Source organism: Propithecus coquereli, unplaced genomic scaffold (assembly GCF_000956105.1).
Source record: "Propithecus coquereli isolate 6110/MARCELLA unplaced genomic scaffold, Pcoq_1.0 Scaffold131, whole genome shotgun sequence".
Taxonomy (NCBI): domain Eukaryota; kingdom Metazoa; phylum Chordata; class Mammalia; order Primates; family Indriidae; genus Propithecus; species Propithecus coquereli.
This window is the reverse complement of record NW_012137303.1, coordinates 5,415,101-5,441,329: the sequence shown is the minus strand read 5'-3', so window position 1 is coordinate 5,441,329 and position 26,229 is coordinate 5,415,101.

Genomic DNA, 26,229 nt, shown 5'->3' with positions numbered 1-26,229 from the left:
GTCCTCCTGGAGACTGCTCTCTGGCCAGGTGCACCACCTTGCTTCTTTTTGCTGCAGCACCCAGGGGAGGGTTGAAAGTGTGGTTGGTGCTGAGGGAAGGAAAGGAAGAAAACACTTATTTTCTTCTTTGTCTGGACACCCTACACTCACCTCTGGGAATCAGCACCAAGAGCTCTGTTGTTAGTGGAAAGGTCGTTCGGTGGGCTTCTATGGATCTGCCCGGATCCCTCCCTGGCCACTGTACATGCCCAGCTTCTCAGGGACTCGCAGAGGTAGCTGGTGGGGATGGCTTGGCTCCAACAGCCAGACAAGCCCGTGCATCTCCCAGGCTCCCTGTGTGGGGAAGGGTAGTGGAGCGATGTTTACAGATACCCAGCCAGGAAGCGCAGGGGAAGAGGAGGAGTTGTTTCCACTTATCCTCCCACCTCCTTTTGGCTTTCTCTTCTGGCATTGCCTAAGGCCAAAAGAGGGCTGGGAACTTGGCAAAGTGAAAGTATCTCATTGTACTTCCCCACCCCTTAGTCTTACCTCCCTCCCAAGACTTTTTATCTACCCAGGTCACTTAACACTCATAGACTGCAAATTCCTTTCCTACTGCTGATGTGGAAGAAGCCTGGAAACATGTTCCTTTCCAGGAGATGAGTGATACAGCAGAAAGACAGGGTCAGATGAGGCCAAGGGACTGGAGCCAGAATCTTACCAAACTCCTGCCGGCAGGGCAGCATTGTGACTGCCGCTTGCTGTGCTGGTGGGAGAGGGTAGGCCTGGGGGCTCCAGGCTGTTGGGATTCCTCCACTGATAGATGGTGTCAGAGTGGGCAGAGGGGACTTTGTGGGAGGTGGCGAGAAGTCTAGTTCTTTGAAGATTCTACTAGCATATGTTGGCACATTAAATGATCAACTGATTGATGTGGCTGGCCTCGTCTGAGGCTCTGCTTCTGACACCACCCAATCTCTTTTAATCATTTTTAAACTCTGCATTATTAACATCTATTTCTTTGGGAATTCTATACACTTTCTACCCCAAGGAATCAGATCCGGGGTGTAAAGATCCCAAGAATCTCAATAATTACCCAAATTAAAGAAAAGGCCAAAGTAAGAATATTTCTTCTCCCAGGAAACTAAAATAGATGAAAACCGAATAGCTCTTCTCATTACCGCACACTCACAAATATAAACCTCAAAATTGGTCTTACAATGTGAATTAGCAGATAGTATTTTTATTGACAAACAATGTTAAATTAAGGAGTGAACACTAGGAAATTGAAACTCATTAAGAAAATGGAAAAGGCCCTACACTCTGAATGTGACACACGCATCCTTATTTTGTACTGCAGATAGCGAAAGAGGATCGTTGTTACTGGTGCAGCCTGTGGTCATATGCATTTTGGCATATTTTGTATTTTGCTTAGTTTTACTAGATGGGTTGAGTGATAATTTGAGTTTTTCCAGTAGATCAGTAGACTAGATCAGAAGCTAGACGTAGTTCCAACACAGGCTGTGGGCAGGCGGGCGCCATGAGTGAGGCTAGTGCAGCAAGACTGTGGGCTCCGGGTTAGAATCCCAGCTTCAGTGCTGATTAGCCCTGTGCAAGTCACTCATCCTCTCTTAGCCTCATTTATCTCCTGGAAAATTGGAATTGCAAATTTATATTTATGAAGGTTATATAAGATGATCCATATAAAGTACTTAGTCCTGACAGATATTAAGTTCTGAGGAAATATTAGTTGCTATTATTATTAACTTCAGTTGAAAATGCTGTTTTGTTGGCAATAAATGGCTGTTTTGTTTATTTCTGCCAGTAGCAAAACAATACATTTATTGTTTAATACTTGCTGGGCCTCTTTGAACATTTCTTTAATTACGTATGTTTTTTTCTTTATAGCATTGCGGGCTTCGTGTGTATGTGTGTGAGAGAGAGTGAGTTTTGGGAGGTCAGTAATTACTCTGTACAGATGGAGCTGCCCAAGCAGTCTTTCCCATGGCAACTGAAAAAATAAAAAAATAAAAGCCAAAAATTTGAGGTTACATAATTGCCATCAATAGACTAAGAGGGGCGTAGAGATCGTGAAGTTTTTTGTGGGTTTTGGTGCCCTTTTGGTTGGAGGTGCTGTTGGGTGAAGATACAGTGGTCTTACTGAATAACTGAACAGGATGCTCTTGCTTGCTTTGAAGTGAGCAAATTGGTCAGAAGTACAAGTGGGAGGGGAAGTTGAGGTTTAATGAAGGAGGGTCATTATGAATGTTTCCATGGTTTTAGCAGTTTAAAAGTTGGGAGTTTAACTAAGGTTGTTGATTGTGGGGAAAACAGCCCACAGACATTCAGACATGGTTGAAGTTTAGTCTCTCAGTCTTCATTTTAATCTGAAAATAGGGAGCCAGGGCTTCTGAATCACTTAGCAAAGGGATCACTTCGTAACTTTAACAGTCTGAGTGGTAATTATCGCATGCTCACAGTGGCACAAAATCTGGAAAACTCTGCCAGTCTTCTCAAATACCAATTATCTACAAATTGTTTTTCTTGGGAGGAGAAAGAATATTATGATCTTGGATTTTTTAAAAATCCAAAACACTTCTTTGAAAAAGGTTCATATTCAAACCAAACCTAAGTAGAACAAAAAACATCAGCATCCAATGACCAGGTGCTGTTTTTTCTAACATCCATAAAATGATCTCAGTGTACGTTCTGTTTGTATCTCTTGCATAGGAATTAACATGGAAGACTTCATTTATTGATTGGAAGGTAGGGATTGATTTTTTCACTGGAGATTTGGCCCTCTTGATTCCAGAATAAAGATAGACGGGATTATCTTTTTTTCTTATCAGGTCTTTCCCTGCCCCTCTAAAATGTATACTAAGGCCATATTTGTTTTATTTCTAAAAATTGGATTGGTTTTCCCCTCACAGAGACCCAGAAGATGATATAAATCCAACTCTACGTTATCAAGAACAATTTGGGGTAGAAAGAACATGGCAAACTGAAATCTATAAATTCTCCTAAAACCCAACATAGGAAAATCTCTTCTGCTCAGCTCTTCAAATGTAAGCAAAAAAAAGAAAAGTGAGAGATAAGATATTAAGTGAGTGCCCATGGCTCAGGGCCCTTGGTGTCGGGGACTCTAGGCTAGAATCCAGCCTCTTCCAATTATCTAGTGAGCACTGAAAAACTTTTGTAACTACCTGAGTTTTCTCTTCATCATTTGTCAAATGGTGGTTGTGTCTTGTGGTTGTTGTATTAGATGAGATACGATATCTATGACAATTTGTAATCTCTTGGACACTCTCTATGTGATGATCGCCTGAGAGAGAAGAGGAGGAATCATATACCACTAGTAACCTGAGTAAATATTTGTTATCATTCATGCCAGAATTATCTAGAGTAGGCTGTAAAGCTGGGCACAGTGGTTCGCGCCTGTAATCCTGGCACTCTGGGAGGCCGAGGTGGGAGGATCACTTGAGGCTAGGAGTTTGAGACCAGCCTGAGCAAGAGCAAGACCCCGTCTCTACCAAAAAATAGAAAAATTAACCATGTGCGGTGGCACATATCTGTAGTCTCAGCTACTCAGGAGGCTGAGGCAGGAGGATTGCTTGAGCCCAGGAGTTTGAGGAGCTATGATGATGCCATAGCACTCTAGCCCAGGCAACAGAGTGAGACCCTGTCTCAAAGAAAAAAAAAAAAGGAAATGGAAAAAGAAGAGTAGACTGTAAACCAACAATCTTTATTGTTTGACCTCCACTGACTATACTATAATTGTCCCAAGGTCCAACAATTGCTATTGGTAAGGCAAAAATCGATAAATGCAGAATCTATATTTATATCCTCGTTGCTTAACCTTTTTCATTCATGGTGGTCAATTGGGGATATTAATCTAACTTTGACCTGGAGGGCTAAACAAGTGAGTTTTTGAAAATACTTTCTGGGAATCCTACCTCACCAGTTTCAATCTTTGTAAATTATGGGAGCTTGGAATTTCTTTCTCTCCAATACTGGCCTTTTTTACAATGACACATTGGGAAACAAAATTTGGAACTCTGGAAGGAGAAGTGGAACAGTGACAGTTTCCTTTAACCCAAGGAGCTCAGGGCTTTTGCAATAGCTCTGTTATAAGTTTCTGTTCTCTCCAACTCTACCTGGAACTTAGATAAAGAAAATCTCTTTGTCTTGCATCATCCCTGCCTTATTCTAATCTATTAAACAGTAGGAGTAATAGTAGGAGTAACTGTTTCCTAATAGTGTTGCCTAAGTTTTTCTTTTTTGATTCTCTTTATTAAAGAGTGAGATGAACATCTCATTGTGCTCTCAGCTCAGCTGGGTTTTATTCAAGCCAGTATCGGAGAGTCCCCTTTTCTTGGCATGGTGCGGTGCACGTGGCATCTCTCCCTACAGGCTCCGTACTCCACCACCACAGCCGGTGCCCTCATGTCTCCTAGGCCTTGTCCCTGGCCTAGCTCTGAGCACATACTCTGCAACATCAGGCTTTTTGATGTGTTCTGAAGGCAGGTTATTAACAGCCAGCCATGAGAAAGGAATGAATTAGTGGTCAGAGTAAAAATGGTAGGCCTAGTATAAAAATTTGTTCCAGTGACGTAATAAAAAATTTAGTCAGGAGTCAAGATTGGAGATCCAGTCTTGGCTTTGCCACTAAGTAGAGTTATGAATGTGGTAGAGTTACTTGATTCCTGTGGACTTCATATACTTATTTATGAAATAAGATTTTGGAGTGAATTATCATGAAGACCTCGCTCAGCATTGTGACTGTGTGTCTGTAAGTCTGATATTTCTGTCTATAGTTTAATTGTTTTATTAGGTATTATGATGTTTGTATCTTATACTACCTAAAGAATACCACATGTTGTTCAAGGTTGGTCATTCTTGTTAACATTCTCAACACTCAAAGCTCATAGTTTTCCAAGACTCCAACTAGTCTGTCCCACTCAGCGAAGGAGAGTGGCAAGGGCCAGTTTCCTCATAAAGGCAACTGAAGAAACTTAGGTAAAGAGGGCTTGATACCGTGTCTTTTATTGGGTCTTTGTAAAGGAGACTCTACATAACTAAAACATTTAAGCTGAATTCAAGACTAGATACTGCTTTTGAAAGCTTTAAAAATGGAATCGTCAGATCGGACTATATTTAGTTATTCTCTGAAGACAGGAGAATTTTATCTGCCCTTCTAGCATCTATCTCTGAAACTTAGCAAGTGTTCGGTTGCTTCTCTTTAACATAAGCCTCCGTCGATAGTTTATGCATTCTTTTCAGAAGAAAGGTAGAAAAAATATCTAGGTGCTTGTGAAAGCCAACAACACTATAGTTGGAAGGTAAGAAGCGTTCCTTTAGAAAGATTTATTTGAAAGTCTGTTCCTCAGAAAGATGAACAAACAACGAGCCAGACTATCCTTGTTCTTGTTTTAATATAAACATATTTGCAGACTTGTAATTGGCTCCCTGTGAACCATTCACGGAGCCGTTTAAAGCATGAACTTTGCATTGGTATGGAACCAACTGAATAAAAGCTGTTTATAACCTTGTATACCTTTCCAACATAAACACCATCTCTGGAGTCAATCATTTTTATATTAGTTTATATATAACATCATGTGGGAGCTTTTCCTTTTACATTTTGTCTGATCCTGACTGCTAGCTAGTTATTTATATTTTTGTATGGTAAAATTCTAGGTTTTTCTTTTATATTCTACAGTGGTATAAGCCAGAGTTATTATATTTTACACTTGTCGAGGGATAGCACTTATTACTATATCATAACCAGAGCTAAAATTATTTATTTTAAAGTTGTGTCAGCTTTCCACCTATGTATATAGGTGTACCCTTTAAATGAATGCTTGTACTGAGTTACCAGGAAGTGTTTTTTACTCATTCTATCTTATCCTCAACCCTTGTTATTGGCTCCCACTTGAAATAGTTTCTTTCTGTAGACAATCTCATGGAATTTGGTTATCCATGAACATGGTTTTTGGTTTTTTTCTGTTGACTATCTAAGAGAATAAGGAGTACCATGCATTTTTTCTAAGATGAAAATTGTAACTATCGGTATGATATTTCTTCTTTTGTGCATGTAGTTGATTTCATAAAAGTTAGTCTTGGATTTTCACAATAGAGACAAGTGGTTTTTTTGTGGGGGGTAGTGTCTTCAATAGGAGATCTTTATCATAAATATATATCCTAGAAATTGTGGGAAGTTGGAAAGAGTGACTTGTTGACAGTCCGTACATTGAACAGTGTATCTGAATCCATTAATCAGAAAGATCAATGTCTGACCAGAAAGCACTGTAAGATGGAGAAAGGTTTCATTCTTTTCCTAAATTTTGTCTGCGTATAGCAGATATTTCTGTTTCCCTAGGAGACGGTGTTTTCCTAGCAAGCAGTTTTAATGGCTCCATATGCCAAAAAGCAGAGACTCAACAACCTCCAATGATTGACTCTAATCTGTCTTCCAAGACTGGCCTCCACAAATCTCCTTTGTGGGATGTCTCCTCTCAGAGGAGGCATAGTATGGAGGGCAGGGGAGATGCTAGATGCAGAAAACTCGGAGTTCAAATTCCAGTGTTTCGTTTATTAGCAATGTGAGCTTCGTCAAATCACATCACCCGCTGAACTTTAGTCTCCCAAAGGGTAAAAAAATGCAATAAATATATTGACTTTTGTTTTCATCTGTGATACCATGTGAGTAAATATCTTTCAGGGTCAGAAATTTAGATCTAATTCCTTGAACTAATTATAGTGGCTAATTTGGATTTGTAGTGTGTAAACATAGGCTATTTGGAATTTAAGTAGTACTCCCTTTCCTTGTCATCTCTTTAGGTGGTAAATTCTTCTTTTTTTGTTATCTAATATCAAAACACTTTTAAGAAAAGATTTGGGGCACAAATAATTAAATTCTTTTAAAGTTAACAAACAAAAAGAACTGTATACAAATCTTTTTGAAGTTTGTTGCTCAATTATGAAGAGGAGGGAGAACATAAAATCTGATTTTTATTGGATTACTTACATGCTCAGTATTATGTTTTTTGGTCTTATCTAATCCTGCAGAAATATCTAGGAGGATATAAAATTCAGTGTTCTCAGATACTGCTCACCATCTGTTTCCAAACTGAAAAAGGAGCACCATATTATACCCTGTGTCTATTAAAGCCAAACTTGGAAAAGAGGTGACTGTTTATTCTCTTAACAGCAAACTTGATGCTAATGTTGCACATTCCATAGTGTGTCTTCTTTCCATCGCTTTGTGCTAATCATCCACTTTCACTTCACTCCTCACATGCTTATGACAATAGATTTTCCTGACCTAGGAATCTTGTTGATCAGAAATGTTCATCGGAAATGTTTGACTGGTTTCTTCAGAAACAAAATGTTATTTTGCTTTCTTTAGTATTTTCTTCCCCTTCAGACCTGATCCAGTATAGGCGGGAGAGAAAGTAACCAGAAACTTTTGGAAAACTGAAGTGAATCACAGTAAGCTCACAAATTTAGATAGAAATTGAGAAGAATAAAAATTTAAAGGTAGAATGGGTTATCTATTAGGTGCTTTCATGCGTATTATTTCGTTTAAGTTTTACCAAAAGCGTTGCGAAGATGATTGTGATGAAGACGATTTGCGTTGGACAGACAAGGAGGCCGGGTCACTGGGAGGAGTAGCGCTAGTGAGCATCACAGTGTGTTCCTTGGTTACTTTGTTGTATGAGGCTCAAAAAAGTTTGTGTGTGTGTGTGTGTGCGTGTATGTGTATGTGCGCGCGAACGCGCAATCATTCGAATTTTAGTTAAACTGATATAAGTTTAGTGAATGTGATTATGATTTCTCATACCTGCAATGATTTCGTGTCCTATAGGAATATAATATTCCAGGGTCAGGTTTTTATACTGCCTTGCATGCCATGTGCCCCAAATGCTGTGACTTTATGGCAAAGACTTGCTCAGGAGGAACAAGTCTTGTCTTCTGGAATGTTCTACTAAAGTAATAATTTAAAAGACAAGGACATATGAAGATGATCCTATAACAATAACTCTAGCCATTATTACATGCTTAATGTATGCCACATGTGCTTCTGTTTGCTTTATCTGCATTAACTTTTTCACTCTGCACAGTACCCTGTGGGGTAGGTGCCGTTATTTTAACATTTAAAGATGAATAGTCTGAAGCACAAGAGGATTCATAACTTGCTAAAGGTGGTGTGGGTTCAAATCCGGGCCCGTGGCTCTGCAACCACTCTGCAATGCTGCTTCTGAGCCTGATGAGTTAATGACTGGTGGCTCCCAGAACACCTTGACTTGGCCCCCTTCCTTAGTTGACTTAGGAAATATTTTCATGTGTGTGTATTTATTTCAAAGCCTATAATATTTTTTCATTTATTATAAATAGTGTGCATTTTTAAGGACCATAGTTGTAAAATATAACTCAAGGCATACTTGGGGGGAGAGGATTTTAGTCATTTGGAATGGTTAGGAACAGCTCTCTGGGCATCTTTCCAGGAATCCAAAGTGGGCATAGTGACCCTGAGTGTTTGGAGAACGTAAGAGAGTTTGTGTCTATGTACAAAGGTGTCCCTGTGTCATCTTCATCTTCAGCTTGAAGCACTCATGATGGAAAAACCAATCTTGGGAAAGATGAAAGAGTAGAACTAAAGGTAATACCACATGGGTTACAAAGAACTAGAGCTTCATGGCGATAATTTATAATGTCCATGTCCTTGTGGTAATTCATATGGGGTTATTTCTCTTTTTCTATTTGGGAATATATATTTTTAATATTTAATAATATCCTGTCATTAAAGTCCCTTTGAGTGTAATGATTGGAGGGAGGAAATAGGCAAACTAGGTTCTTTTCATTCTTGACTTTTTCTTTTAGTCTTAAGGATAATTCAAATGCCTCTTTGTTCCCTCATATGCTTATTCAACAAATGTTTATTGAACACCTACTTTCTGCCGGACTCTCTTTATGCCAGACTCTGCTAGACCCTGAGGATAAAAGACAGATAGGATGCTGAATCTGTCCTCCAGCCATTTGTTTCATGGAGGTAGAAACTGTCACGTACCCAGTTAGTCACAAAGCCTTAGAAGAAGTGCTGCATTAGCAGAACGAAAAGTTCAGTAAGGGCACAAAGGAGGGAGGAAGTAATTCCTCCTGCAGTTAGAAACAGAAATTTGAGCTAACTCTTTTAAAGGATGAATAGAAGGGTTGGGTAGACCAAGCGGGGAGGGAGGGCTAGGAGACAGCATGCTCAAGAGCCTGGACTACTGAAAGGATGGGAATTACTCTCATCAGCCCACAGCTAGGAAAACCGACTGCCGTAACCAGCTTAGTTTGCCTGTGAAGGAAATGCCAGCTCCCCTGGCCAGTCTTCATGTATTATTGGGTAAAATTGGGGGAGGAGGAGGAGGCTCTTCTCCTCCTCCTTCTCCTGACTTCTTTTTTCTTTCTTCCTCCTTTTCCCAGTTAGCTTGATAGATTTGGATTAAAAGTAAAATATTCCGTATCAGGCTTCTATCATCCTTAATAATAAAAGAGTAGGAAAAAACTAAGCTGCTGACCTGCTATATATGACTCAGTGGAATGGAAGGTTTTCTGCCATTTGCTTCTGTATCATTTTCATATTTATTTTTTTCAGGAAATTCTATTTTTCTGCTATTTTACTTGAATATGTCTCTTTGGTCACTACCTACATGCCCACATCACTGCTTCTCCCAGCTTTTTTGTGAGCCATCTTCAATGAACATGACACATCATTGTGGGGACTTTCTCTGTTTAGTACCTTAAATTTTCTAATTTGGGGTTTTGTATTGGGATAGCAAAATCCTCACGTTTAAATAACTTATAAGTCCTGGGAAACTCATAAAACTGTCTGACACAATGTTAAATAGTTTATGCCTATAAGAAACTTTGCAGATGGCTAAGTATGACTGTTTCAGTTACATTATACAAATTCAGCAGACTTATGCATGGTCATTAGGGAAATGAATGATTTTCCCGTTGTAAATTACAAAGTTTTCTTCTGTGCCACAAACTACATGAGGACTGTAATTGACAGGTGTCAACTGATGGAGTTATTTACATTCTCAGGGAGGACCCACAGAAATGCAGTGCTCACCACATTTATTCAGAAAAACATATTTTTAAATAAATGAAATTTTCCTGACCCTGGTTATTATAGATAAACAACTTAATTCTGATTGCTAGCTTTGCTTAGTAAATGATGAACGAAACATGATTTTGTAAGACAAAAGAGCACGATTCCAAAACCTAGGAGCATGATGCCAAAGATAAATAAATACACACACACACACACACACACACACACACACAGTACACAGAGGTACAATCAAATACATTGTTCATGGTGTTTCTGGTTCAGGGAAATTGGAAGATGATTTGGAAATATTATGATCAACTTTGTATTTATTCTAGGAAAATTCACATAAGGAGAAAATATATTGTTCTTCGCTTATAATAAAAATCCACATTTTGTTATATAATTCATTTTGTGATTTAAATTTGTATAATTTATTCAATAACCCTAATAAATAAGGTAGTGTTGAATAATGAGTGAACTTAGTTGCATGAGTAAAAAAAAGTGCATTAATGACCTGTCATTGTACAAAATGAACTACTGAATTGTGGATGTGGTTTTTGTCTTTTTTTCCCTTCCTCCCTGTCCCATCCATACATCCTTCCTTCTTACCCTAACCTCCTGTGACACAAGGATTGAACTTTGAGGGGAGAAATCTTCAGGAGTTTTAATATAATTACATTCAGGATGAGAGTTCTGTTCAACATCGCACCATTGGCTAATTTAGTAGTTTCTAGAATTCTGCCTAGACTTGAAAATACTTTCAATGCCCATTGCTGAATGTTGCTGTTCTCTGCATGTTTTCCTTCTGGGATTGAACTGGACAGGATTTTGGATTTTTGACACATTCCAGTGGGTGTAAACCTGTTGGCTAGTAAAGGTTCCCTTAACTGAACTGGTTATAATAAAAACGATCCAGTCCCCTCGCTCCTACTTTTTCCCTCCTTTTCAAAACCAGAGATTAACAAACAGCCTGGTGTTATCTCCATCACTCTGGTGAAACATTCTGCCAACAGTGGTTTATAGAAACAGCTTTGGGGTTAGATCTGGAGAGCAGCTAGGATTGTCACAAAACTAGATCCTCGTTTTTCTTTTAAATTACACATGGCCAGTTTCATAAATTAAGTTACCAAATTCATATTCTATATTTTATTCACATAAGAGGGAACATTTAGCCAAAACAAAATCTGTTCAAATAAAAATTCTTTTTAGATATTTTTTCCTACTCTAAGGACACATCCCTGCCTTTCAGCAGTCCATCTTCTGCTGCTCCCAGTACCTGGTGTCTGGTGAGCCTTCAGTAAATGGTGAATGAATCCCTTTGTCACTGAGTGAAAATGTGCGCTGAACAATAGCCGGTGGATGCTCTGCACCAGGGAGGCCTGGGCAGGACTTCAAAAGTCGTTTCCCCATCCCCATCCCAACAGGGCAGGACTTGTTCTCCCGGGCTGGCAGGTCACAGCCCTATCCCTGCTCAAGACTGCATCTCCTTTTTTCTTTTTTCCTTCCCAGGTTCCCAGGAGCTGTTGAATCCAAGTGTGACTGCCAAGAGGAATCCAGAAAAGCCAAAGAGCCCGAGCGTGTAGAGCGGGTAGCCCTTCCCGCAGCCCGCCACACACACTCGAAACCCAGAGGAAACTTGCGTGGGGCTCGTGGAAGAAGGGAGCCGGCCAGGTGAGCCTCCGTGTCAGTCTGAAGGCTGAAGCAACAGGAAAGGATCCTTGGCAGTTCTGTTTATTTGGCAAGATCGGGACATGACCTGAGCTTGCACTAAATTACCTCACAGCAAATTATTTTTACCAAGCACTGTAAACGTTAGCATGACTCCACAGAGCTCTTGGGCTGAGGACAGATGAATACATCAAAGGCTGCCTATTAGTCTCCAGGTGTGGTTGGGAGGATTCTCTCTCTTCTTTCAGGAAAGGGTTAAGTCCCAACTCTACCCTTACCCCTCTAAGGTGAATTTTTTTGTTTTTGTCTCCAGCCAATTTAGATTTACCTAGAGACTTTTGACCCTGAGTCAATATGCTTTAACCTAGGGCCTTCTGGTTTTGGTATGTGTGGGTGTTCTTACTGGTATGTCTCCATAATGGGTGGCCAAGGCTCTTTTTCATCTTTATAAATATCAATTTCATGTTGCAGTCTTTGGGTCCATATATCTTGAAGCATCCTCCTAGGTGAATAGAGTCAGACTGTGTTTTTTAGTTTTTTTTTTTTTTTCTTTTTGACATTTCCGTGATTAAATCACTGATTGAACAGCCTTATGCAAAGTCTGGGGCTGTAATAGGATTTACCAAGATTCCATTGTGACTCTAAATTAGTTTTAAATTTTTTCCCCTTGCCTTTCTTTCCATTTATGTTAAATGTTATTACTATGTGGAGAGAAGGTATTTTAATGATACCAAGATGTCATTGAGAAACCGTTCTGTTCTACTACTCCTAAAATCCATATTGTATATCAAAAAAAGGAGTTTAATCCCTGAAACGACACCCGCAGGGCTTCTCAACCTTTGCACTATTGACATTTGGGGCTGTGTAATTCATGTTATCGTATTATGGGGGGCTGTCTTGTACATTGCAGAATGTTTAGTAGCACCCCTGGCCTCTACACACCAGATTCCAGGAACATATACCCCTTCCCCATTTGTGGCAACCAGAACAGGGCCGTGGAGGACAAAATTGCCCCCAGTTGAGAACCACTGCTCTAGGTGTTGATTCAACTAAGAAAAAGACAGCAAGGAAGATGTAGATTATGGAGCTGTTGTTTTTGTAATTTTATTATATTACCCTGTATAGTTCCAAAGAAAGTAAATCCTGAGGAGATGCAGTCTTCCAGTAGAATTCCCATTTAACCTCCAATTCTCTATCTATTATTGACTGGAATTTGATTTTGATTATTCTAGCAGTTACAACTCAGTTAGAACAAGTATTGATTGTGATACTGTCATTATCAACTGAGAACTCCCAGTTTATATAGCACACAGAACTTCTTGTGATCGGGCAGTCTGGTCACTGGGTGCTTTCACAGTGCTGGTGTATTGGGGGAAAAAAGACTCAGATTAGGCTCATGTAAGACTTTAATAACCGAACACATGAATTGAAGGAAGAAACACGCCCATGCCACACTGTAATTCAGCAGTTTTATGAACGGGAGGTCAGATACCTGATTTAAATGCAGGTTTCATCGAATTCAGTGTCTCTTATGGTACTAAAAATTGTCTGGAATACTGCATCCTTCCTGTTTAGGATTGCAGTTCACCTCTGTTCTCACTTTCTTTCCAGGTTTACTTTACCTCTGTACTAGCATGTCGAAGCTGCCAGACAAGTAGGATCGTGTCACTACTGTGACTTAACATTAAATGTCCTGTTGTCTTTATTTCAAATTTTCTTTTTTTTTTCCCCCCTCTATTCTCTCCTCACATGAACATACATGCTTGCCAGGCAAGTTCTAGTTTTTCTTTTTCCTCTTTCTAATTTTCCCTCCTTCCTGCCCTTGTTTTCTTCCCTTTTCTATGGCTATAGAAACTGTCAGATGGCGTTGCTGGCATCATCTTACCTCTTCTGAACTTTGTTACCCAGGGACTTCCATTTATTATGCCTGGGGCACTCTCTCTCTTTAATACTATATCTCTCTGAGGGATAGTTAATGATCTTTGCAGCAAATGAAGGTGAACTGTAGCCACATTATTGTTAGAATACAGCCAACTACATGGAACAGATTGGGCTGAGCTTTGAACAGCTGGGGCTGGCAGAGTGAGTCTTGACTTCTCTCAGAAGAGTTCCAGAACTGCCAAATCATCAAACTTGAAGGGGAAAGAGGAACTAGAAAGGTTATAGGGATAGTGGTTCCTGCAGGTGCTTTTTGCTTTTGTGATCTAGATTTTTGAAATTTTTACTGGTTTGTGGATCTGGCAAAAGCATGGACTAATTGAACTCAGGAGCTTCTGTCACTGCTACAGACTAGACGACTTAGTGGCTGTGATGGTATTTTATTGTTCATTTGCAGGTACTGAACATGCCATAAGATAGATGCTTTTGTTATTAAAACTTGTGGCTCTTTGCAGCCATTGGAACTATTTGTAGTTTTAAGGAGCATTTTGATTTCCAACGTGTATATTATCCTAATATAAATTTAATGATGGCTCCGTTGGAACTTTGGGACTATAGTGTGGCTTCCTGGTGAATATAAAAAAATGGGAAACAAGTGGGGTAGGACAGATATCATAAACTGGTGGCCCAGAGAGCTTGATCCATCCTTTCAACATGTTGTGTTTGTCCATACCATGAATTAGTATATGTGTGTGTGTGTGTGCGTGCATGGGTGCCTATGTATTAAATAGCTTGCTGCCAATATTTAAATATTTTATGTAAAAATATGGTCAATTTTTCCAAAGAAATCAGAAGATCCGGTTTCGCTGGAACTGCAGTCTCCCGTGGTCTCTGTCACCTGAGGTTGAGTAACAAGTACCCCATACCTCTCCTGGGTGGGCAAGGCAGGAGCTTTATGGTTCACTGGCATTTGCACCCCTTACTGTCACAGCTACTGCACCAGGTTGGCCTTTGTAGAAGTTCAGGAGAGAACAGATACAGCCTTTGAGAGTCGGAAGAACTGGGTTTGAATATTAGCTTTACAGCCAGCTCTATCCATTTGGGCAAGTTACTTACCTTTCCGAGTCTCTGTTTCCTCATGTGTACAATGGGAAAATACTTCTACACCTCACATGGTTACATGGAAGAGTAGTAAGTATGACAGTATATTTAAAGTTTCTAAAACAGAGCTATGCACATACACAGTAGGATCTCTACACACGTTTGCTGTTATAATTTTCAGATGCTATGTGTCATATGGGTGAACTGATACCAATTTTTTAGCATCATGTTGACCAAGTTATAAAATTTGATAAACTCTTCTATTACTCAAGACAGTTGAGGAGACTTGTGCCTGGGCCTCCCATATTTCTGGGTTCTTTTTTATATAAAATATATAATGTCTGTTTGAGAATAATCCAGTAGAAATGGATGTCTTAAGGGCGGCACTATTGGAAGAGCAAAAAATCTTATAATTTAGTTCATTTTGACTGGGTCAAGGCTTGGTAATTTTGGATCCAAACACCTGAAGTTTCTAATCCCTCACCCAAACCCCTTTCCCCATCCCAATCGCATTCAGGCCCAGGTTGAACATAACCCTGTAGATGGAAGATGTCATGGAAGGAAAGGTACGGAAATGAGAACACTACATAGTTTATTTTCTTAAAAGGTGGGAGTTAAATTTAGTTGTGTCAGGCTTGCAATGCTGCACTAAAGATGTGTCAGCACTTTGTGCACACAGATTCTTTAAAATTTCAAAGGATTTTTTTCTATGTTATTGCATTCCATTGGCATCTTTTCTCTCTCTAATGTCCAACCTTTGCCATCTATCAGAAGGTTCCAGTACACATTTGGATGCCACACCAGGTGGGGGCAGGGACTTCCTGGCTATTATATACATAGTTAAGAAATACAGGTTTTTCCGCCTATTTTTCTACTTCCTGCATACATGAGTTTCCTTTAGATGTGGATATTCACTTAAATGCATACTCTTGTCTCAAAATGGTAAAGGATAACATTGCAATATTTTCTTCTTATGCTTTTGATGGTTACTGGGAAGCTCTTGTATGTACCAGCGAAACACTTTCTGGAAGAAGGCAAAATGGCTAGAAAATGTTAAGGCAGCTCTGGGACCAGCAGGAGAAAACAGATGTAAAAGGTAAAAAGTGATCTGTGCTTAGCTCAGTTATGGAGTTCAAACATCAAAGCAGGTGTTTGTTGCAGATAACCAATTATGTTTTCAAGTATTGTCTTAAATACGCTCTGAATGAATAAGCCTCCACATGAAAGTAAAAGGCTCCAGAAGAGAAGATGTGAGAGGAGAAAACATTGTTTTTGGAGCCCTGCTTTTTTTCATTTTATGAATGGAGGTAGATGTCTACCTCTGGACCCATATCCAGATCTGGTTCCAGATGATTGTTCAGTATCTCTTTCCGTTTCTGTCTCCATCTGACTCTGCCCACTTCAACGAAAGAGCTGAAAAGAGGGAAGAATTTGAGCGAAAAGGGGAGGATGCAGAAAATGAAGAATTCTCTATCCTTTACAAACCTTTTGTCCAAATCACCAAAAATATGTGGCATGTTTAAATCTAAGGAAATATTTAGGTTGAGCCCTTGAAATTGTTAGCATTTCTTGTACAAAAAAAGACAATTTCACATAGTTCTATTGAATACAACTATTGCATTTTTGCTAGAACCTCTCCAGGTCCCCATACGAGGTGTATGACGTGGTGTAAAAACCTGCACACGTTTTGGCATCTAGTTGGTGAAGTTTTTACATATACTTCACTAGAATATACAGATATTTTCTGCTTCGATTTATTTTCCTTGCCATCGGTTTTCCCTATTTGTTTTTAAAATTGTGATTAGTGCCTCAAATCTCATAGTAGAGGAACAGAGGTGACTGAAAGGAGAGCTCAGAGTGGGGGTGATTGAAGCCAGAGCAGTCTTCTCAGATCATTCATCTGGGAACTTTCACGGCACATGGGGTGTGGGTTTGGGGTTCCAGAGATCCAAAATAGGGTTTTTACCTTAGCTGACTTAAATATTTTATTTTGAAAATAACAAATGTATGTAAAAAGATGAAAAGTTATACATGTGGGCATGATTTATTGCAACCTGGTCTTCGTTAGGGTAGATTGAATGTTGTTGAAAGTTGTGAAATTTGCTCAAATAGGAACATTTCCCTTCTTTTTCTGGGTCGGAATGATTTTATGAATATTGTTATTGTTTGGGCAAGGAACAAATTTGCTTTGTCAAGAAAGGCCTGAAGGTCATAAAATCAGGGTTCTCTGGTGGTGGGGATAGTCGTGGTGTGTGTGTGTGAGTGTGACTCATCCAGGGTTGGTTCAGAGTGAAAGAGACAGATGCTTCCTTTGCTTGCTTGTTTCATGGTTTTCAAAGCCTTTTTTGTTGTTGTTTTATTTTAAGATCCGATGCCTTTTCGGTCCATCAGCGAGGGCGGGGAGAGGCTGCAGGCGGTGCCTACCTCTGTAACGTGCTATTCCTTGTGTAATATCAAGTGGAAGTGCGAAGCACCACAAACTGCTCTGAGCAGAGCCCACTTCCCTTCACCCAGAGCGAGCTTGAAGCAGTTATACCAACATCAATCAAGGAAAACCCACAGGCTGAACTCACACCGTTGCAGCAGGTGCACGAGCGAGCATTCTCTGACAGGCACACGCGATTGAGGTGTACCTCGGCGTCTTGCCCACAGATGTCAGTTACGATGCCCGTGTGGGGTGGTGCCTGTTCCCTGCAGAGCCGCGCCCGTCGTACTTGGGGCACGGAGCAACTGCAGCTCACGGCAGCTCTGTGGGGTGAGCAGGTCGTCAGACATTTCTGAAGTAGTCTTGTTTGCCCTTTGCTCGCTCATTTGTTAAATGGTGAGGAGAAGAATCTGAAAGAAATAGTGTTTTGTTTTTCTTCCATGGTGCTTTGCAGTAAGAACATCCCTGGGATTACTCCTTTAAAATAGTAAAGAAGAAAACACCTGCATTAGCTGATTTGCTAAGACTAAGGGGGAAAAATGCAAGGTCTAGAATCCATATGTGTGTGTGTGTGTGTGTGTGTGTGTGTGTGTGTGCATACATATACATCGATATATGTAAAATATGTAGGGATATTTTGGATATATGTACACATACATATATACATATGTATAGTAGATGTATGTGTACATACATGTATGTATACATAGATATTTGTGTATATGCATACATACTGACACAAACACCAGTTTAAAAGAAAACTCAAGTGGGTCATGAAATAAAAAGAGAATATGAATATTTAAGACATTTTAAGATATCTGCTGATAAGATGAAGGTGCTAGTAAAAAAACAAATGCATATCTCATCCTAAGTTGAACCATTCTGATGTATATTGAGCTTTAGAAAATTTCCAAAGTTTTGAGTGATCTTAATTAAAAAAAATATGGAAATAAATAATGCTAGGAGGTCAATATATATTGTACTTTTTAAGAAGTTGTCAGTCCCTCAAAGCTATTACATGCTCTTGGGTATGTGTATCCACTTTGAGTTGATGCTGCAAAATATTATGCATATTATTTATATTTAAATATTTGAAACAATTGCCCTTTGTTTAAGCAATGCAAAGTAAAACAAGACACACTTTTTAACTATCAGACTGGGTAAACTGGAGAATAATTGTAAAATCTAGTGTTACTATGGGTATGGAAAAAATATACTATTTTGGGGAAAATTTTTTATGTACTCTCTGGAGATTATTTTGCAATATATAAAATCAAAAACCACAAAATGTGCTTACTCATAGTTCCAACAACTTAGCTTCTAGGCAAAGTTTTCCTCAGAATATGATCAAACATGTAAAAACTTAGCTACAAGAATGCTTTATCACCAACTTATTGATTTCTGATGTATTTTGTTAGAAATGTCTAAACAGTATTAGGGTGGTCACATAAATTATAGCAGAAATATACAATGAAATACCAAATGAGGCACTACACAGTGGTGTGGATTTTCCTATGATTGTATTTTTTTACAAAACCTAACTAACCCTGTTTCATGCATCATGTATGGCAGGCATTGGAAATAGTTTGCAAGATTATATAGAAACATAAACGCTGTTATGGCTAGATGATTTGAGGATAATTAAAGGTTTTTATTTTGCCTGTCTATTCTTAATAATTTTCTATATTCTTATCATCTGCATATTAAATGCAGAAAAGGGCAAACATGGAAATAGCATCTTATGAGTGTACTCATAGGAGTTACCTAGAGGTATTTGTGAAAACGAGGAAAAGAAAGGGCTTTTCTTTTCTTTCCTATCTTTTCTTTCCTTTTCTTTTTTTTTTTTCTTAGATGACTGCTTAGCAGAAGATGTTAAATACTCCTGATTGATTAATTAGTTCAACAAATATTTGTGCGCTCTATGTGCCAGGTACTACATAAGGCTCTAGTCATGTGGCTGTGTGCTTTTCCCATGGCAAATTGCTGAATCAGTTCTCTTTGACATTCTGCATTAATGTAGCTTTACTAACAGAGAGTTAATAATACTAATAAGAAAACACTCTAATATGGGCTTGTAAAAATTAAGAATTAACACTGACATTTTGCTTCGTATTTTTACATATGTGTTTTATCCACTCTATACTGTCTCATATGGTTAAGCTTTTCCTGTCATGTAGATAGTTGACAACATCAGTTGTCTGGAAAGCCAAAAGCAAATGTGAAAATCATTGGGAAGACCTGACATCATGAATGAAAACTTTGAAGGACACTAAAAGCTTATTGGAAAGTGCTTTGAAAAATCTGACTTCTTATTCTGTGTGTTTTTGGCTTTGAAACCCAATCTAGGCTTAATGTTCAGCAGGTGTCCTTTGGGGAGTTGGAAAGGGATTTGAAGGGTGGGAGATTAGCGTGATGAATTCAGAGTCCACCCATCTGGAATGTTGAGAGTGTGAGGGTATAAACAGGAGGGTTGGATCTGGGATGTCTGACTGGAGAGGGTCAGGGTTCAGGCTGACGTGGAAATGCTCATACAACAGTTTAATGCTTCTCCGAGGCCCCAAGAATCTACCCAAAGGCCAGTCTTTTCCTGATGTCCAGCCTCTGTCTCACCAAAATGATCTGAGAAATATAACCCTCCAAGTGACCTCTCAATATGGCCTGTCATGCTGGTGTGAGATTAGAAATTTTAAAATTCCAGCCTGAACCACCAAGGGCTCCAAGTGAAGAGAAGAACTCACAAAAAATTTTTCATCACTTATAAAAATAGCAAAGATTCTTGAGAGGAAGGGTTTGTTTTGGATCAGTGCCAAGTTGTCAAGTTGCTTTTCGTGTGTGTGTATGTGTGTTTGTGTGTGTCTATGGGGACGATTATGGCTTCTTGAACTTGGTTTCTTTCTTTCCTATTGGGAAAGGCGAGAATTAAACTTTGGATCTGGTTCTACTTCCGCTGTCCATGGATCAGGAGGATTGGCCCATCTGTTACTTTACTGCTGTTCTGCTGTGATTTTGTGGGAAAATCGGTCATATTCACTCCCCTCTTTCTTCTCCATCTTTTCTTCCCGTTAAAACAAATATGGTGCCATTAACTAATTGACTTGGGATAGTTTGAGGTATAAATAGGGGTAAAAGAGTTTTAGTTCTTCCTGAAACAAGCCCAGAGTGGTAAAATCAATAATTCGAGAAATCACTTGCCCTTTAAAGAAAAAAAAAAAAGACTTGTAAATAGAACAAGATTGAGAAAAACATGTCTTTAGGCAAGCTAATCTAATCACATACAGAAGGCAGCCTGTTTTCTTACTTGCTGGATCACTTCCACTTTATATTCTCACAGGGAACAATATATTAAGTACAGTATTTAGAAATATTTGTTGAATCTTACTGTCTGATTTTGGCAAGTCCCAAGGAAAAAAAAGAATATGTCTTGGACTGCTTGAGCCTTCCTGGGAGGATATTGGAGTTTTCCCAGAGTGGCTGGCTTCGCACTGTGGGAAACACTGGTTTGGTAGATAACACTGTTAGGATTTATATTTCAGGGGGCATTTAGTTGTCTTCAGGTTTTTGGAGCAACCACAGCTGATCTTGTATGTCTCAGGGTCTGAAGAAACCCAAAGTATATGCTGGCCTTTCCTTCTGTTGAGGTAGTCATTCCCTTTTAAGGGGTGCCCTGGGTTGTAATCCACTCATCCTGTGATACACAGCTCACCAGCACCAAAATATCCAGTTAGTGTATCTGAAGAGAAAATGTGGGTGTCACAAGTGGTCAAAAGATGAGGATTATGAAATGAGAGGTCCATTGGCTAATGTTTGCTTCTCTTAGGGAATGTTGAAGCATCAACATTTTGACAAAATTGTAAGCTAATTTTGTTTCAATGTGATCATCACATGGTGTTGACTCATTGAAATTTGTGATGGAAATAAAGATGGAATACTTAGAAAGTCCTGCTATGTCTCCTTTACTTAAAAGTGTGTGCTGAAATAAACATACATCATTATGGGGAATGTAAGTGAAATCAATTCCTTCAGTTTAATTTTCTCAGCATGGATCTGGCATGAAACAGTTTTTATAAATCTTAAGGCAAGGGCCTCTCTCACAGCCCTGTTGCATTATTTGCTTAAATGTGAAGTAGGCATATCTGGCCAGGTTCTTTTGCTCCTTAGCTGGGAATTTTGAGAAGTTATTTAACCCGTAGCTTTTCATCTCTAGAATGGGGCTGAGAGAATGAACCTCAGAGGGCTTTTTTTAAAAAAAACTTTTAATTTTAGAGTAGTTTCAGATGTACAGACAAGTTGCAAAGAAGGGTGCATCTGCACACCCTTTATCTGGTTCCCCTTATTGTTATCATGTTACCTTCTTATGTATGCTTGTCAAAACTAAAAAAACCCAGCATTGGTACTTTCCTATTAACTGAACTCTGCAATTCATTTTGATTTCACTAGTTTTTCGTTATGTCCTTTTTCTGTTCCAGTATCTCATCGTGGCTGCTACATCACATTTAGTAGTCGTGTCTCTGTAGACTCTGAACGATGAGGGTTTCTCAGACTTTCATTGTTTTTGACGACCTCTATGGTTTTGAGGAATACTGATCAGATATTTTGTAGAATGTCCCTCACTTGGGATTTGTCTGATGTTTTTCTCATGCTTAGACTGGATTATGGGTTTTCAAGAGGAAGACCTCAGGGCTAAAGCACCATTTTCAACCCATCAAATTTATTTGCATACTATCACCATGACACATCGCAGCTAACTTTGACCTTGATCACCTGCTGAGGTTATGATGCCAGTTTTTCTCCACTGCAAACTTACTCTTTTTACCCCCTTTTCATACTGTACTCTTTGGAAGGAAGTCACTAGACACATCTCACAGAGTTTTAAGGATTAAATGAGATGATAAAGCTCTTCGCACAGAACTCACTGCTTCGAAAACACTCATTAATGTCAGCTGTTACTGCAGTTGTTGATTTTGCACTAGTACTTTTCAATACATAAAAGCCAATACTCTTTAGAGCTGCTTCTTAATAGTTATGCATTTCTCAGTCATTTATTCATGTCGATCAAAAAATAAAAATGAAAAATAAGAGTGCCTGCACACCTTTCAAATGAGATGCCAGTGCCCATAGGCTCTCTAGGATGGAAGGATACAAATTCACTCAAGCTTTCCCACTGAAAGCCTCTGCCAAACTGTGGTCATCAGCCTCTGCTCTTGTTTCATGAGTTGGAGTCGGTCATCAAGGACAGAGATGGAGGGGAGCTGTTCTGGCTCGTCTTGGGCATGAGTAGGAGAAGGGAAGTAATTTAGCAGCTGAGACTGCAAATTGATGAGATTTTTTTTTTCTTGGTCAGGTTTGATAGCTTTCAGGTAGAATTTAGAGTTCTTATTATGAATAAACTATCTTTAGCACTTCTCTGTGAAATGAGGGCCTTGTTCTGGGACCTGAAATGCTTCAAAACCCGTGCATTTGTTGCCAGAGTAGCTCGCTTAGCCTGGATAATACAGCTCGGAGTTCCGTGTAACCATGTCTGTTGGAATAAATAAGAACAGCTGGTCTCTTGTACAGATACTGTTGGCATGAATTTTTTATTTAAGTCTCTCCATGTATCTAGTAAACAGTAAGCAGTATTCTAACATTACTAAAAGCCTCCCAAGTCTCCTTCCAATAAATTTCCTTCACTCTTCCCCATTTAAAAGTTCAGGGTGTAGGGCAAGGTTAATGTACCAGAGAAGGAATGCTAGGAAAGTATTTCTGAGCTAGAGAAAATAAGGTTCTTCTTCTATGTCTCCTTTCCCATTTGACCTTGAGTTTCTCTCTAAGATAACACATTTCTTGGACTGTTTCTTGGGAAAGCAAGATTTATGTAGACATTCTTTTGCTGCTCTGTATGTACTAAGCGAAGAGAGACTTACTCACATTAAAATGGAATACTCTGTCCCTGAGTGCTTAATGGGGAGAAAATTTGCATTTGCTTTAAGGGGTAGGTGAGTGATGAAATATTTTCTTGGTCCCCTTTAAATGACTGGTGAGGAAATTCTTTCCATATATCTTTATGAATTTCTGTCTTAACAAGCTTACTAGAGACTGAGCACCCCTTCACTGTCCTGTAAGAGAATCAGGGACACACTTAAAGAACAAAGATGATGTTGTTCATTCATTCCTTCTGTTATCATTGTTTTTAGCAGCAGAAAGAAATTTCCTGCCTAACCTGCCATATTAATCCTGGGATTCTAAGGAGTTACAGATACATCGCCCCATCATTCTCTTATGCTTTTGTCAAGCAGACATTGAGTGCCCTGGCTGGGGGCTAGGAATGTAAGCAGAAGATGGGATCTATGTACCTTAGGAATCAAATGATTGTCTTCATGTGCTCTGGGAGGGTTTTTTGGTTCTTCCAAGCCTTTGTAAAACTCCTGTGGTCATCAAGGATGCTCACAGGTGCATTGATGGTCCTTCTTGGGGACACTTAGTACAGTTGTACTTTCCTGCCCCCTTTGAGGTTAGATATGACCATGAAACTGGCTTTGGCTCATGACATGTGGCATCAGTCACATGTGTCACTTCTCAGATGAAGCTTTAGGAGCCACCATGAGATTTGCTTCATCTCCTTCCACATACATTGGCTGAAACCTACCTCAAGAGGGAGCCTGCACAGTCTGGTCTCTGAGGGGCTGTGGTGGAAAGACCTCCTGACCTAGGTTGAATTTGTCGTGTAACCAAGAAGCCAGCTTCAGTTATGACAAGTCACAAGGAGTTGGGAATGGTGTGTTGCTGCAGCAGTACCCGGCCTGTCCTGTAGCGCAGTGATGCAGTCAGCATTATTCTCTCTTTAGAGTTGCAGGAATCGAGGATAAAATGTTGGGGCTATAGAGGGGATGTTCACAGTTGTGATGATGGTTGCAGTGGTGGAAAATCTGTGCATATGGTAGTTACTGCTGCACAAAAACTAGGCATCATTTTTTAGAGGTGTGACATATATTTCCATATAGATGCTAAATATTCAGGGAAATTGCATCCCTTCTGACACTGTATGTCTAATTGTCAACAAATATCTTTACATAACGGAGAATAAGTCTAAAGAAGGAAAAAACAAGGTATAGACACACACACACACACACACACACACACACACACACACACACCCACATGCAGCCTGTAACTGACTCTCCCAAGAGTTATATGAGAGATTTTAATGCCAAACAACTGGTTGAGTGCCAGGAAGAATTTCTTGGGTGGACATAATGCTTAATTTATATTTAGGGAATTTCCACTGCTAAATCACAGAGCTTGTAAAATTTAAAAAGAAAAGAGGGGGAGGAGGATTGGAGAAGGGGACAGAAAAGGCCTGGGGATGTGGTTGACAATATTCCTTTTAATTTAAAGCCACCTGAAGGCTTCAGCTGAATAATAAAGTAATTCCCATATGGTTTCCGTTCTTTCAGTGTTAGAACCTCAGAAATGCAGTCTACTTTTAGCCTTGGCTTCTGTTTGCCTTTTTGTCAGGCTGAAATGCTTCCCGTCTGATGGCGGGTAGGAAATGTGACCAAAGCCGATTGCTCTGGGGGAGAGTTCCCAGGCTTTGCTTTCTATTTGGGCGACGTGGCTCATGTGGCGAGGAGGCCCTCCCGCTCCAGGGCACTCTTGTTTGACTCTGGGTGGAGAAACCCAGCCCTGACCCACTCTGAAGGTGGCTGCAAGCTTTCATTAGTGCCAGAGCCCTCCTGTAGGCACTTTTCTCAACCTCTCTTGTAGTTCGCTCCATTACAATTCTGTTTACAATAGACTTTTCTCCCAGAGGAAAAACCCAGTATTCATTTAGGTTTCGTTGTTTTCCCTGGAAAGAAGTTTTTGTAACCCTCAGAATCTTTAGAAGGGCCCACATCCAGTATATCCTGAAACTTTAACGCATAGTTATTTTCCATTATTTGTACATTCGTGACTAAAATTCTATCGAGAAACTTTTCTCTTTTTCTTATTCTGTGTCAGTTTACTTCCCCCTCTGTTCATGAGTTCATGAAATACTTAGGAAGTTTATGAAGAAAAAAACCAGATTAAGACACACAGTTGTACTGTGTGATGTTCACCCGAATTCTGCTGAAGTATGAAACGGCTTTCACTCCCCTTCTCTCTTTTCTCCTCATTTTCTCTTATACTTAAAATAGATAAGAGAAAAATATATAAGAGAAAATTCTGCTGAAGTATGAAACGGCTTTCACTCCCCTTCTCTCTTTTCTCCTCATTTTCTCTTATACTTAAAATAGATAATAAAAAAATATATAAGAGAAAATAGTATTATTGGTTATGATTTTGTTCCACTACATAAAGTAGATAAATCTAAAATAACAGAGGCATAAAGAAAATGATATTTTATTTCTCTTCAGAGTAAATAAAATCCAGATTGTTCAGAGGTTTAATTGGAGTTGCTTGATGTCAAGAAATAGGTTCCTTCCACTTTGTTTTTCTGCTTTCTTTATAAATTACCTCTTGGTCCAAAAAGGCTTCCCAAGCTCCAGCCATTTTATTGACATTCTAGGTGACAGAAAGAAGAAATGACAGAGGAAGTAAATGCCCTCTTTTTTTTAGAAGTTTTCTATAAATCCTATACTACTCCTCCATTTATACTTCCCCAGCCACATTTAATTATACAATCATATTTATTTGCAAAGTAAACAGGAAAAGCAGTCTCTTAAATGTGTGTATTACCCTTCTGAATAAAATCAGGAAGTACAGATGTGGGTTGGCAACCACTTGTCTCTGTCACAATTAAAAAGGGAACATAAGTGCTTTAAATCACCAGAAGAAGCTAAACTAACACAATCTAATACAGAGGAAATTAATAAAAAACAAAAAGCAATATAAACTAAAATACATTGAAAAAAAGCATAAATGGAAAAACTAAACTACTTAAAGAATATATCATAACTCTCAGGTTGAGCAAAGAAAAAAAAAATCCAAGCTGTGCATGTATAAAAAATATACAAAACAACCTAACCCCAAAAAGATGGAAAAAAATTATACTAAGAAAATGTAGCTAAAGGATACCTCAAATAATAATTTTAATATATGAAATTGTTGAATTAGGGTA